Source organism: Pelodiscus sinensis, chromosome 11 (genome assembly GCF_052426305.1).
Source record: "Pelodiscus sinensis isolate ZL-2025 chromosome 11, ASM5242630v1, whole genome shotgun sequence".
NCBI lineage: Eukaryota > Metazoa > Chordata > Testudines > Trionychidae > Pelodiscus > Pelodiscus sinensis.
Window position 1 is genome coordinate 10,203,142 of NC_143062.1, and position 15,854 is coordinate 10,218,995.

The 15,854-nt window shown below is 51.2% G+C and overlaps 1 long non-coding RNA gene across 1 annotated transcript in view; it reads left to right on the forward strand.

Moving 5' to 3' along the window:
• LOC149523777 (uncharacterized) overlaps positions 1–15,280 on the forward strand; it is a 40,749-nt gene extending 25,469 nt beyond the window's left edge. The window contains exon 3 of the long non-coding RNA XR_016350412.1: positions 12,749–15,280. This is a non-coding gene — a long non-coding RNA (uncharacterized LOC149523777). The remainder of the gene's footprint in view (positions 1–12,748) is intronic.
• Positions 15,281–15,854: the final 574 nt, after the last annotated feature.

Genomic DNA, 15,854 nt, shown 5'->3' on the forward strand with positions numbered 1-15,854 from the left:
CAAAACTCCGGGCTGGAAAAAAGCGGCAGCCATGTTTATGCAAATGAAGCGGTGGGGGGGGGAGATTTAAATCCCTGCTTCATTTGCAATTGCGATGTGTCTAATTTGCATCCTTTTTACGGAAAAGGGATGCAGTCTAGACACAGCCCCAGTGTGGCCTGGGGCAAGTTCATTTATTTCTCTGTGCCACAGTTTTCCTGTCTGTAAAATGAGGATCTATAGTACAGACATGGTTTGAAGGGGGCTTTTTACTGTGCATAGTCGAGATCAGTAGGTCTGACCACAATACACATAGTAGACAATAATCCATGGGTTTGTATGGGAAAAATAATGAAATGCTACGGGAACTTGTTGGCAGATGTGCACACCCATTTCCAAAGCTGCGGAGGACACTGAGATTAACAATCCACCATTGCAAAACCTTCCATGAGCTCAGCACCTTGATTGTAGGTCTTATCGGAAAACGACATCACAGTTATCCTCCAGACCCCAGCCCAGAGCTTGGGACAGAGAGAAGACCATCCCCTACTGACTCGGCAGCCCCGCTTCCGGCAGCATTTGGATTTTCCCCTCGCCTTGTGCCCCCTTTGGAGATCTCCTGTCTATTTCAACAGATGAGCAATATTTAGCTCGGGAAAACCGAGCGAGCGGCGCCTGTGTATGAAGTGGTGATGAAGGAAAGGGTCTGGGTTTAAACACATGGGTGACTCGGCGGATGTGTCTTCTGTTCAGCCTGCAAATCTAGCAATCGCAGCCCTCACCTGCCAAGAGCAGTGATGCTGGCAACATTCCCCTGTCGCTAATGACAAGACACGTTCCCTCCTCCCGGCACATCCCCAGATCTGACTGGTACGGGATGCTTTAGAAGGCCGACTTTGCAATTGGCTCTTTCGGCAGGAAACGCATCTTCTCAGAATTAGGTTGTTGAGACCAATGATGGATGCCCTTTATGTATTTATGGTTCTGTGCGGCTAATTCCACTAATGCTGTCGCTGACAGGGCCTGGGTCTGTCTTTGCAATGAGCTCAGAGCCCTTTTGCTGGCAGTGCTGCATATTCTGGGAATTGGAGAGGAAGTGACATCAATTTAACCTTCTGGCTTTGCTGGAAGAACAAGCTAAGACAATCCAAATGGGACTTTTAGAGAGAGACTCACATGGCTGCAAAGCATGGCCCTTTTTCTGGCCCCACACTCTCAGAGTCCTGCTCTACTTTGCCTGCAAGTAAGAGGAGGGAGAGGAGGAAACCCCGGAAACTGGGACTGTTTAGAAAACTCCATCCACTTTCTTTGCTGGAAATACACTTGTGACTTTTTTTTTTTAAATCTATTTTGTTTCATTCCTGCTCTTCCCTGCCTCCGGCAGCAGGATGTCTGAGCATCGCTTGCCTTAAATCTTTCTGGATTCAGGCTCCCATGTCCTGCCGCAGGGTCAAAGGGTACCACGGCAGAGAGAAAGCACAGCAACAGAGTGGCAACCTTTGTCTGGCTTTCATTCTCCGACGTCGCCAGTGGTTGCCAAATGCATTCTTGGCCGGTATTTGAAGATCAAGTTAAACATCGCCCAGAAAAGAGCATTCCATGACGCTCGCGGGGCACTCTGCGGCCTCTTTCAAATGAGATGTAAGCAACTGTCCTCCTCTCCTGGAGGCTTTACACTTCTCCTGCCTTCTAATGCAGGGGGGTTGCCTCTGAGATCTTGCCAAACGCCAGCACGGTCAATTCCATCCCGACGCCCAGCCTGGTGGCTGTTGCCGCTTCCCTCCTCCAGCTACACTACCGATGTCGTGGTGCTTTTTCTGAAGGCAGTGAGCGATGAGACAAGCGCACAAATAGCCAGCCACTTACTCAGCACCGGGAAGTTTTGTTGGGAGTCAGACTCCCAGCTGAAGGGAACTGTCATTTCTGCTCTTATTCCGGAGGGAGTTCATGCCCACAGTTCCCTCCATGTAGACTTCTACTTACTTTAGCTCTTGCAGAGTTTGCAGCTAAGCTGGAAGAGCAGCAGAAAACTGATTAACCCATGGAGGCCCATACTTGGTGCTCACCCTGGGTCATGAGGGATACCTCAATGGTTTGCGCATTGGCCTACTAAATCCAGGGTTGTGAGTTCAATCCTTGAGGGTGCAGATCTGTCAGGGATAGTACTTGGTCTGGCTGTGAGAGCAGGGGACTGGACTTGATGACCTCGCAAGGTCCCTTCCAGTTCTCTGAGGTGGTATGTGGTGCCCTTTTATTTATGTACAGGTTGAACCTCTGTAATCCAGAACTCTCTGGTCTAGCTCCATCCATGGTCCGGCGTGGTTTCAGTTAGCTGGGTGCCCACTTACCATGGGGGTGGCCAAGTTTCCTGCAATCCTATGAAGTTTGTTTACAGCCACCAGGCCTGGCTCTCAGTGTTCTGTGCTGCTATTTAGTTCTAATTTACCCCTAAATGTCTTCTAAGAGCCTAGCAAGCCATGGACATGTTGGAAAGGCTGCTAGACAATATTGACCTCCCGTGGTCCAGCAAATTCTCTGGTTCGGCACCGGTCAGGTCCCGAGGGTGCCGGACAAGAGAGGTTCAACCTGTATTTGTTATTTGCATTCCTATAGCATCCAGAAGCCCATTGCGCTAGGCCCTGGGCAAGCACAGAACCAAAGGACAGTCCCAGTCCTGAGGGATTTACAATTTCATAGAGCGAGAGTTTGAATGATATGGGGAGGGTGGCCGTAAGACCTCTCTGTGATGCTGGCGCATGCTGCCTGTTCACGAAGGAAACAAGCCGACTCTCAACAATTGTCGCTATAATCCGCGAGGCAAAACGTCAGACTATTAATTATCTAGATGTGCTCTGAGGAACTCCTTAGTTTTAAAATTCAGTAGCCATTTACCAGTCAAATGCAAAGCACTTCCTAAACCCAGGTAGAATGAGGATTTTGTAGTGAACAATTAACTAGCCGCCAGCTAGCAATGCTGAGATCTCTGCTCAGGCCACAGACTTGTCGGCAATCTGCTTGGGCACTGGGGATGCAGCCGCTTAGAACAAGAAGGGAAACAAATGTGTAGACTTCTTCCTAAGCGGGATCCCTGAAGAGGCTGCGTATGACTCATTGCTGTTTGGAAGCGTGGATCATGACAGACGCAGTTACAGGAAAATGGAGAGAGTAGGATACAACAGACAAGCCGAAATGGGTCTTCTGGGAATGGGAAATGTTTTGGTTAGATAAGCACATTTTCTGAGAAGTGAGGGGAAGAAAACGCTGAGAAAACGGGGCGAGGGGAGGGGCAGGATGCAATGAATCAGAGAAAGCGCGCTGGTGAGGGAATCCAGCACGGGGAAGTAACGGCAAGACAAGGACTCTGGACCGATACAGTTGGAGTGCGACACAGGCCAGGCTCCTGTTTGGTTAATGCCGACCGGTCTCTCTCGCTCCGGGCCAGCTTCCACTGTGACCACGCTGCGCAGCTTGCCTTGGGCGTTCCAAAAGGGGCCGCAGGCAGCTCATCTCAGAGGCCTCTGTGGCAATGATGAACCCACTTCTAAAAAGGGCCCGCCTGGGACTTCACCAATGGAAAAATATCGTTCTCACCCGCCCCTTTCAAAATACCTTGATGTCTCTCCACGCGCTCTTAGCGTCTCTCCACAATATGGCTTCCTCTCTGGCTTCTTCCTGCTGCCCTTAAGGAACACTCAGGCTATGTCTACACTCGCGGCTTCTTGCGCGAGTAATATGCAAATGAGGCTAAGCGCGGAATATCGCCGAGCCTCATTTGCATACCTAACGAGCCACCATTTTTTTCAGAAGAGGCTCTTGCGCAAGAAGGAACGTCTACACTGCCCCTTCTTGGGCAAGAAAAACCCTCTTGCGCAATGCTGTTACACCTGTTACTTTTCAGGAAGAACGGCATGGCGCAAGAGGGTTTTTCTTGCGCAAGAAAGGGCAGTGTAGACGCTCCTTCTTGCGCAAGAGCCTCTTCTGAAAAAAATGGTGGCTCATTAAGTATGCAAACGAAGCTTGGCAATATTCCACGCTTAGCCTAATTTGCATATTACTCGTGCAAGAAGCCGTGAGTGTAGACATAGCCTCTGTGCTTACCAGGTCTGGTTGTGTCACTCTCTGCTAGGCCCCAGGCCTGCAACTCTCTTTTCCTGGAGCTCTGCCAGAGCACCATGTAGCATGTGAGATTGGAGTGCCACGTGAGCCACATCCACTCGCAAGGAAGCCGCTGCAGTGCACCTGTAACCACAGAAACGCGTTTCTACTTCTGGGTCCAAATGAACCTGGGAGGCTGTTCTTTGCCTTTCCAGCAACATGACAACAATTGCACTGTGAAGCCACATCCCGAAAGTACGCTGGTCGTGGGACCCGGAGATTTGGCCGTTGTTTGAACCCAGGCACTGAAAGCCAAGTTAGAGTTGCAGGAGCAACGTGGATCACAGCTAAATACTTAAATGCCCCCTTGTGAAAAGCAGCTTAAATGCCCCCTTGTGCTCGGCTGGTTACTGGTGTCACGTGGATGTTAGCATTTGTAAATTGGGCCTTCTTCTTTCACCTCCACTTGTCTCTACACGGCAATTCTGTTATTTTGAAATTATTTCGAAATTGGCTTCAGCCAATGAGTACAAGAGGAGAAGGAAAGAAGTAGCAGGGGCGGGGCTAAGGGAAGGTATGGAGAGGGGGTGGAGAAGAGGCAGGTTGGGGGCGGGGCCTGAGGTGGGACGGCCCTGATTGTTGGAACAATTCAGCAAGGGTCATGGTGGATTCTTTATTATAGACAATTCTTACACCAGGATTGGAGGGTTTTCTGAAAGACGTGCTGTCGGAAAGATGTTGGGGAAGGTCTGTCCTGTGCTATAAAAGGCATCAGAAGAGATGATCAGAGTGGTCCCTTCTGGTGTTAGGCATTGATGAAACAAGCTTGTGGAAAAGTCTGGGGCTGAGACTAGGCAGAAAATGGCTAATCCGTTTTGGTGAGTCGGACATTCCTGTGGCTATTGTGTTCAATACTAACAGCTTTTGGGTACAATCTCCTTATTAGAGTGTCAAGGAATAAATAGCATTTAACCTTCAACTTATCCGCCCATTGTCAACTAAAACACAGCAACCCGCTCAGCTAATTGATGGATGGCTCCAGTCCGAGCACGCCTCCCAAATGTACAATAACAGTCATCTCTGGAGCGCTGAACTAGAGAATTAACAGCAGGTTAGTGGCAGCCACCACCATTAATTTTGTTCCTTATCAGATCTTAAATGAGTTTTAATGCTATTAGCATTGTTGCCTGTCTGCAGAAAAGGACCTGGGGATTACAGTGGAGGAGAAGTTGGATAGGAGTCACCAGAGTGCCTTGGTAGCCAAGAAGGCTAAGGGCATATCGGGGTGCATTAGTAGGAGCTTTGCCAGCAGATCTAGGGAAGTGATTATTCCCCTCTATTTGGCACTGGTGAGGCCAATTCTGGACCCACCCACTGCAGAAAGGATGTGGACGCACTGGAGAGAGTCCAGCAGAAGGCAGCAAAATGATTAGGGGGCTGCAGCTCATAATGAAGAGGCTGAGGGATTTGGGTTTGTTTAGTCTGCAGAAGAGAAGAGTGAGGGGGGATTTGGTAGCAGCCTTCAACTTCCTGAAGGGAGGTTCCAAAGCGGATGGAGAGAGGCTGTTCTCAGTAGTCACAGATGGCAGAACAAGGAGCAATGGTCTCAAGTTGCAGTGGGGGAGGTCTAGGTTGGATATTAGGAAAAAAAATTTCCCTAGGAGGGTGGTGAAGTACTGGGATGGGTTGCCTACGATGGTGGAGGAATCTCCATCCCTAGAGGTTTTTAAGTCCCAGCTTAACAAAGCCCTGGCTGGGATGATTGAGTTGGGATTAGTCCTGCTTTGGGCAGGGGATTGAACTCAACGACCTTGTCAGAGCGGATCGCCACTCTGGTACTCCAAGTGCAGAAGGTGGGGGCCCACAAATACCTTAAATATCTTGCCTTTGTAGGCTCTGCTTACAAAAAAAACAACAAAAAAAAAACACCCTCCCCAGAGTCCCAGATGTACTGACTTTGGGGGGTAGCTGCCACCACCAAGTGAAACAAAAGAAAAAAAACCCTTTCTCCTTGAACCCAGGAAGAAACACTTGGACTTCCTCCAGAGGGGTAACCCCAAGCTCCTTTGCCACAAGAGAGTTTGAAAAAGAAAGAGAAAACAAAGTGCTGTCTCTGGTAGCTGACCACTCATCTTAGGCAGGCAGACACACACAGAGCCCCCGTTCCTTTCCAGGACACAAGAATCAAATCATCACCTTAAAAATGAGTTTTATTAACAAAACAAAAGATATAGTTGATAAAGCAGACCGGATTGCGAGGTGTCACGAAGCAACGAAGTAAAACAAATTAAACCACAGAGGAAATCTCTGGGAACAAATCCTAGACGGTGAATGGGGGAGGGGAGGCATAGATTCACACAGAGCAGTTCAAACCAAACCACAAAAATAAAGAAAACGACCCCAGTTGCGACTAAATACACATTTCCCTTTAGGTACTCACAATCTGTTCCTGGTTCAGTCCACTTCCATGCCTGCCCCGAATTCCTTGGAGGCATGGTAATCCTGCCTGGGTTTAAATCATTCTGGCTACGTCTACACTGGCATGATTTTCCAGAAATGCTTTTAACGGAAAAGTTTTCCGTTAAAAGCATTTTCGGAAAAGCGCGTCTAGATTGGCAGGACGCTTTTCCACAAAAGCACTTTGTTACGGTGTCCACGGGCCCACCCCGACCTGGGTATCCCCGCCATCCCGGTCGCCGTTCCGGACGATCCCAGTCTCCGTGACGCGGCGCCGGGTTGACCCTCCCGTCGGTTGCCCAGACGATCCCACGAGCGAGGAGGTGAGGGGGGTCCGGGCCCTCCCTCTCTCCAGACCCCAGCCCAGGGCCCTAATGCGGGGGAGATGCTCCTCTCTCCCCCAACCTGGCTGATGGGGCACGGAGCTGCAACACATCAACCCTCGGGCTCCAGTACACCCGCCCTGGGCTGCTTCCTCATGCCCTCGCTCATCCGCTCACCAGCCGGCCTGTCCTGCTGCCTCCTCGTGCCGCTCAGTCTCTCCCTCCAGCGTCCTCCTCCTCGTCCTCCCCTCTGCTTCTGCTTCTGCTGGCTTTATACCTGGGGAAGGTGCCGCCCCCGCCCCTCCAGAGCACCCACACCTGTGTTCACCCGCGGCTCCAGCTTCTCCTCCCCAGCTGTTTCCCCTCACCCCCAGCGTCCTCCCTGTCTCCCGCAGCTGTGGAGCATAGGGCTGGCTGGGGGCATCCGCGGGGCTGCCTGCCCCGAGGCTGGTGGGGTGACGTTCCTTCCCCGTTGTCTCTGCTGACCTTACCGCGGGGGGTCCTTCCCCCGCGATGTTCCGGACTGCGTCCGTGGAGCCGCCAGCCAGGCGGCGTGTCCCGGCTGCCCCGCTGCCTTCGTCCCCGGCGGCGGCGGGCCAAGCTGCGGCGCTCGTTTCTGCCCCGCTGGGGGGGGCACCCTTGGTGCGGGGTTGCCTCACCCCGTCACCACCCTCCCCCACGCTGCTCGGGGTCCCGCCAGCTCGACCGCCTGCCGAGCGGCGCGTCCCGGTTACCCCACCGGACGCGTCCTCGGCAGCGGCTAGACAAGCCGCGCCGCTTTTCCCAGCCTCGCTGGGGGGGGCCCCTTTAGTGCGGGGTTGCCTCACCCCGTCACACACTTGTTGCGGAAAAGTGTCCGTGGCCAATCTAGATGCTCTTTTCCACAAAAAAGCCCCAATCGTCATTTTCGTGATCGGGGCTTTTTTGTGGAAAACAAATCTCTGCTGTCTACACTGGCCCTTTTGCACAAAAGTTTTTCAGAAAAAGACTTTTGCCCGAACAGGAGCAGCATAGTATTTCTGCAAAAGCACTGACAATCTTACATGAGATCATCAGTGCTTTTGCAGAAATTCAAGTGGCCAGTGTAGACAGCTGGCAAGTTTTTCTGGAAAAGCGGCTGATTTTCTGGAAAAAGTGGCCAGTCTAGACACAGCCTCTGTGTGTCTCAACTCCTGGCTTAACTTCCCCACACAAAGAAAGCACGTGGGGTATCTTATACAACTCAGATCTCAGCACCGTATCCCCATTGGTTCTTCTGGCCCACTGCCAGCACCTTTGCTAGCTACCTGAGTTTAACCCCTTAGTCACCGGGTACTGGCCGCACTCCTCCGATCCATCACAGACCTCCTGAGGTCTCTTCCAGCCCCACAATTCTATGATTCTGTCCCTGGGATAATGTATTGCCCATAATTAGAGTAGTGGGAAGCAGGAAACTTGCTTTCTATTTCTGACTCGGCAGCCTTGGCAAATGGTTCTGGGCCTCAATTTCCTCTCTGTGGAAGACGCAACGTGCGGTAACACTCCCTTGGGAGCCTCAGTCAGCGGGGCTTACACCTGGCACCCTTGGGTGCAAAGTGCCAGCCCTCTACCACTTGACCTGAGGGATGCTGTCTGTTAATGAAGAGCCGCAACTGGCAGTGTGTCAGCCGCAGAGCGTAAGGCCAACACATCCTGCCAATGTGTCACAGCACTGTTTAGAAACATTGTAACCCGTTACTAGGACAGGGGCCCAGAAATAGGCCTGGCAAAGGAAAGGAAGTCGCACCTTTTAAAATAGAGATGGCAGCAAAGTCACTGGTTTCAATGCAGCACTTCCGAGTTGCCAGAGGGGAAGGTGGGTTGAGTCTGTAAGAAAAGTAAAAAGTATTCTGCTGATGGTGCGTGCAGATAACCCCGCGTTCATGTAGACGGTGCCCGGACAACATAGGGAATAATTGGGAAGGTGAGACTAGATTATCACAATGCTCCCTTCTGGCCTCTACATTTTCTGAATATGAAGCCTAGTTTAATCCACAGTAGGGATGTAAAATCCTGGTTAATCAATTAACTGGTGAAATGTTAGGATGACCTAACACGCCACGGACCAGGGGTTGCTCCGGAGAGGGCAGAGACAGACTCTGTGTATTTTGCAGCAGGAGAGAATCTCCTTCAGAATATGCCTGTGCAGGGGACATGCCATTAACTACAACTTGCCCAAGTTAGGGGTGACGGCTCTGCATGCTGGAAAGTATCATTCCCCTGGAAGCTGCCTGTCTCCAGAACTGTGATCCTCATTAGACCTGCACTCTCCTGAGAGGGACATTCATCCAGTGAATGAACCCAGCTGTCACTGCACCTCCAAAAAAGCAGACTGCGGCAACAGCTGAGCAGTGGTATCACCCTCCGCTGTCCTTATACTCTCAGTGCCTTTATCGTACGGGAGAGAAGAAAACACCTAAGCAAACAAAACTACAAGAGTGAATGGCGAGAAAGGAACAAGCCGTCTGCAGTCAACACGCAATGGTGTTAAGCCACATGAAGTGTGATGAATTAACATGGCTGGCCAACAAGATCAAGAGCGCTGACAATGCATCAGACTATGGCCAGGCTGTCGTCCCTGTCACTTGCCAATGGCTGGAAGATGATAGCTTGCCACTGCTGCTGTGAAAAGATGCTGGTTTTAACTAGAGGCCAGGGCCCAAGAAAAGCCACAGATGAGTTTTGTAGGAGAAGAGCTTGTTCCTACCATCCTGGTTTGTTTCTGCTCCCTGGTACAGCAGCTAGCTATAAACCACACAGAGTCACGTCTGATTCTTGGCAGCCACGCGGCTCGGGGAGGCAGACCGATCTCAGTCTGTTTACCCTTTTGGCTAGCCACCAATTGGCACAGGACTTCCCGGGTACTGCAGCAAAGGGCCTACAGAGAAGAGGGAGCAAAGGCTGAGGATAGAAAAACTGCCGTGTCCTAGCCACAAGCTAACTTGGTTTTCTCAAGCCCAGGGCATGGCCCTATAGTGACGAGGGACATAAAGAGGCTGAGCAGACAGGAGAAGTGCCACGGGTTCATGCCGATGCGTTGCTGCCTCTTGGGCCAACTTCTGATGCTCGTTTTTGTGTGCGTGTCGAATGGACGTAGCAACTAGGCTTTTCAAAACCCAGCATTGGCCTTCTCGCTCAGCTGTGCTGTGGGTTGGAACTTGCACAGAAGAGAATGGATGACGGGTTAGACCCATATGTGATGGGGTGGTTGCCCTGCACTGGTGTGAAAAGGGTTATGGGGCTTGGAGCCAATTGTGAGCGGGTTTGACGTAGCCAATCAGGGCCCAGCTAGGCCTTATAAAAAGGTGGCTGGCCAGCGGGAGCGCAGTCTCGCTCCAGCTTTGGAGGGAGGTGGATCAGCTAATAAGGGGTACCTTGGATAGCGGTCCCCATGAAAGGCAGAGGGACCTGACCCACCTCCAGGCTGGAGGCCTGATACAGGGGTCTGAGGAGATACTAGGGCTGCAGAGGGGCAGCCAGGCCAAGAATAGGTCCAGCCTCCCTGCCTCTTCTGCCCGAGGCCCTGCCCCTCTGGCTACTGGGAGGGCTGGGGCTGCTGTGCTGTGGCCCTGTCCCCAGTCCTCCCCAGTGGCTGGGGCGTGCAGGCAATTTTGGGAAGGAAGTGCCTTTCCTTGCCTACCTACAGCTGTCCATGATGCTCACTCCTTCCTTCCTTCCTTCCTTCCTTCCTTCCTTCCTTCCTTCCTTCCTTCCAGCCTGCTGTGGCTAATGAGGCAAGAGGCTCTTTTAGGGGAGCTCCGTGGAATGAGACTAAAGGCTATTACTGGGGTTTTGCAAGACAGTGGGAAGCAGGGGTCCACGGGCACCATGGTAGGGGGGCGCCAATTTAGTCCCCCTCTGCTCATCCCTCAGCTCGCCTGTTCATCTGCCCGCTGCCACCGGCTGGAGCCTCCTCCCCACCTCTCCGCCCCCGGCCCGGCCCCATGGGTCCACAGGCACCATGGAGGGGGCAGGAGAAGACGTACAAGCTCCCGCCCTTAGGTTGGGCTCAGCCATGCACCAGATTTGGGGCCGCGCTGCATGGTGGCAGTGGGGGGGGGGGGGGCGCAAATTTTGCCTTTGCCTCTGGGCACATAACACTCTCGCTACGCCTGTCTCAAGACCCCTCCATCTGCCAGTGTGGGGGGCTTCCTGTGGCTGTGGGAAATCAAGACTCTGATGCAGTTAGCCTAGAAGGCCTGACCTTTTAAAGGAGAATTTGGTGGACAAAGAAAATGACTAAAACCACTAGTTCAGACAGAGGACGGTTCATCTATCACGTAGCCATCAGGCCCCTGGCTCGGCGCTTTCAGCCCGGGGGCGATCAGGGGAATTGGCCTGCTTTTAATTTTAGTTCTTTGGCTTTGTTTAACTTGTTCAGCCGCCTTAGTTCAGTGATAAATGACTTGGCATTGGGAGAGTAGCTATGCGGCAGCAAACCTGGGAGGTTCAGCTCAGATATTCATCTTCCAGGTGCTTTTTGGAGGCTTAGGCTGTAGCCTGGGGTCCTGTCTCTTTAAGGCATCAACGCGTCAGCTCTTGCAACACGGAGCCAGGTTGGTACTTGAACAAAGGGTCGAGGCAAGAAAAGTGGCCATGGTGGGTTAGTAGGTGACACTCCTCGGGAGGGGGGGTGACAAACTCTGCTCTGGTAGGAGAGACTGGTAAACCAGAGACTTCCATCACTTCTAGTCACTAGTGATCCACTTGACATTTCTGCAAAGACTGTGATGCCTTAGCCAAACTCCACTTTCCAATATTAATAGACTCAATTGAATTTTTGTTCAGTTTTTTAAATGAATAATCATTATTATTATAAACATAAGAGAACATGGTATTTCTTATAATTTCCTTTCTTTAATCCTTCTCCTCTATTACTATATACAAAAAATCCATGGTGAAGATACTGAGTTTAGACACAAGAGAATCTCAGTTGAGTTTTCTGCTCTGCTACAGACTCCCTATGTGACCCTGGGCAAATCACTTAATCTATTTGTGCCTCGGATGCCTGACTGAGAAATGAGAGTCCGTTTCTCCCATCCTTTGTCTGCTAGCCAATTTATAGGGATAGGGACGGGCGTCTATCATGGGTATGTATACTGGGCACAACAGAGCCCTAATCTCAGTTCAGCTCTATGAGCACTTTGTAACATGCATTATATATCAGAGAGATAGTTGTGTTTGTCCGTATCCACAAAAACAGTCAGTCTTGTGGCACCTGAAAGACTCATAGATGTGATGGGTATAAGCTTTCCTGGGTGAAAACTCGTTGTGTCAGATGCATTTTGGTTTGGCCCATGAGAGCTTATGCCCAAATAAACTGGCTTTAAGGTGCCACAGGCTTGCTCGTTGTTTTTTTGGATACATTATATATATATATATAATACATACAATATTAAACAGCTGTTGTGTTCCATGCCAGCTATAACTGCATGTCAGTAGTGGGCAGATCGCATTGCCAATGCCATTCTGGGCCATATTTATACAGTATACATACACAAGTCACCCTTCCTGCCATCAATAACTTACAGGCACAAGGATAGGTATGAAAACAGAGGGACAGAGAGGGGAAGGGACTTGTTCAAGATTACCCCATCGAGCCAAGAATAGAGCAAGGAACCCTCAGGGTCGAATCCTTTGGCCCAGACCATCACCCATGGGATGTGCCAAGCATTCTCTGTAGCTCAAGAGTGCTTTGAAATTGTAGGATGAACAGCACTACAGACTTTCCAAAGATTGGTTCTGTTATTTCCATCTTCCTTCCTCTGTGCCTCAACTCCTTTTGCCACCACTCTGAGTCAGGCTGTGGAAGCCAGCTCTCCCAGAAACATATGCAAATCTCATTTAATTCTTGGCTGTTCTTTTTTTTTCCTTAGGAAAAGAAGTGCGATTCCCTTAGTGCCTGTACAGATTTTTCCACAGACTGAATATGTGGCCACTTAATCATAAAGTTTTCTTTGTGTTTCAAGAGGAAACTCTCCTACAACTCCTCAGCCATGCTGTAAAATAAAGGCCTATTTTATTTGCCTTAGCACAAATGGCTTAAAATGAGCACCAGCCATTTCTGTGAATGTGTTTTTAATTAAATTGACAGCTTAATTTGTTTTATTATCAGATCAGAGGCTTGTGTTTGAATCATGTCTACTAACGGGCTATTTAATGAATTTCTTATGATATTGAACAAATAACATCCGCGCTGGTTTTTTGTCCTCTTCATCTGTAGAAAGTTCGTTATTCCCCCTCCCCCCTTTGGTGTTTGCTTTGTTGAATAACAAATGATATCACTTAATTAGTTTCTTGCAACTTAATGCAGAATTGTGGGCACGGGGGTGAGTTTATTTCCTCGTGTATTTATTTTTGTGCCAATAATCAGGGCTCGACAAATCGGTGTCTCTATTCGCCCGTGGCGAGTAGATTTCAGCCGGTCGCCCCATTCACTGGCAGTGCGTGCATGTGCAATGAGGGTCTGGTGAGTGGATTTCGCTGTAATTTATAAACCCTGCCAATTATCTATTATCTCTTGGTCCTTAAGCACTATGCCGGGGGGGCAAGATGTGGGCGGAGCCTGGCTCCGTGCCCCAGAAGAGGTGGGGCCTCAGGCGCTGGGCCCCACCCCCTCCAGCCCTCAAAGCCATGTGGAGCGCCCGGCGCAGCGTGGAGCTCAGGCAGCAATTCAAAGGGGCCCGGGCTGCCATAGTAGCAGTAGTGGCCTTTGAAACACCAGAGCCTGGGGCAATTGTCCCCTTCTTCCCCCGCCCCCGTCGACGGGCCTGGCACTAGGTCAGGGCTCGGCAAAAGGGCCTCCGTGGGCCGGATCCGGCCAAGCAGGTTGATCCGGCCTGCGGAGGCCCTGCCGCTCCCCTGCCCCCAGGCCAATTAGGGCATGGGGCAGGGGGAAGCTCACGAAGTTGCCTCCACCTGCCAGTAGCACGCAGCGCTTAGAAGCCCCATGCACTCCTGCTAGGGCGAGAGGAGACTTCGCTGCTCCCCCACCCCCAAGTTTTGATTGGCCTGGGGGCAGAAGGGGGAGGAGCAAAGTCTCCTCCCACCGCCAGAGGCATGGGCGCCTAGGGGGAACTCAAAGGAACTCCCTCATCAGGGTCTGTGGGTGGGGAAGCCTGGAAGTATCCTGGCCCCGCCCTTTCCACTTGAGGCCCCGCCCCTTCCGGAGTGGCCCGGGGCCGCTTCAAAAATGCTGAAGTGGCCCCCTGCAAAAAGCTATTGCCCACCCCTGCACTAGGTGGTGAATTTGTGTTTTTCCCCTCCCTGCAGCATCTGTTCTCCCTTCCACAGCGAAGTGACGTCTCTTGTTCTCACAACAGGTCCTTCCGTGCCGCAGGCGCCGCGAAGGAGGGGGCTGGGGCTGCTTGCCGGAGGACATACCTTGGGGGCCTGGGCTGGTTTGGACTCAAAGGGCTAGCTCCTTCAGAGCTGTCTACCCCCACTGGAAACCATGCGCCCAGTGGCTGTGTAGATGGAGCCTGAGGAGAGAAAAACCTGGCAGCAGGAATGGAAAATCCCTTTTCTGGGGTCCTTAGAACGCGGGCTGAGAATTCCTTCCAGTTCAAAAGCAGAAATTCACCTTCCTTCCTCCTTTTTGTTAGGACACTTGGGGCCAACCCCTCAGCTCTGGTACATCGCCGGAGCTCCCTCGACGACGTTGACTTCTGCTAGCTCCTGATGTGGCCCTTTTTCCCGAAAGCGGGGGCTGCTTTTCCAGGGGCTTTGGGAAAACCCTTTGAAAAGATGCTCAGGCAGTCAAATCATTAATCTGTGGGGGAAATTCCAACTCAGGGCCCAAGCCAGCAAGGCCTTCAGCACCTCTCCTCCTGTTGATTTCACGCCTCGTCGTTCTGGGTACGAAGGTGCAGATGGAAACAAAACAGAGGTTATCTCGAGGGCCCTGTCCCTCACAGAGCAGATGGCGAAGGACCAACACCCTGCTCCCTGAGCGTCTTCCATCCAAGTCATGGGCACGCTGCAGATTTTCATGTAATGTGTCACCACAAAACCCCTGTGAAGTAAGGAAGTATCTCTGCTGGGAAACCGAGGCACGGGGGTTAAGTGCCTTGCCCGACGGAGAGCAGGAAATCTGTGGCACAGAAACAGAACTCCGATCTCCTTGGCCTATGTGTTAGCTTGAATTTGACACTTTACACTTAGGTTTAAACAAAGACATTAATTATCTTACCCATTACAAAGATAGCTTCCCCAATTATCACCTCTAATATCATTAGCTCACAGACATTTACCTTCCCCCCCCCCATCCCCTTTCTGTTCTGAAATTTGATTTGTCCTTTTCATATGTGTTCATTTTTTTTAATTGTATCCTTTGGTATATATGGTTGTGACAATTTTCTTCCACTATTTGATCTGAAGAAGTGGGTCTGGCCCATGAAAGCTCATCACCTAATAAACCATCTTGTTAGTCTTTAACATGCTACATAGTCCTGTTTTTTCTTCCCACAAGGTCTCCTTTGCCTTCCTGCTGTTGGAGTTTGTTTGTTTTTTCTCTTGCTGCTCCTCAGAAGCGGAACCTTTTATTCTTACAACTACCTGGCACTTACTCGTCTCTGCCATTTCTTTTTCTTGCTACCTCCGGGCACGAGGGGCCAGATTTTGAAAAGAGCTCAGTCCCCCACCCGCTGAGCTCTGAAAACCTGTCGCCATGCGGGGGTGCTGCTGAGCCTTTCTCACAGCCCCTGACATAAGGACAGCCCCTGACATAAGCCTCTCCCATGCAGCATGGTCACCTTGCAGTGAACCTTCTGCCGGATCTAACCTTGGACGCCGGTGTTATCAGCCCGGCCCCATGGCCAATCACTCACAGGTAGGGGCTATTCCATCATTCCCCCAGCTCTTGAGGCATGGCTGGGACACCCCCATCCACTCAGGTCTGGCGGGGAAAGGCCCGGGGGTGGATTAAAACTCTGCTATGATCAGCAGGGTCAGCCTGCTGCGTTGAGCTAGAGCAGTAGACAG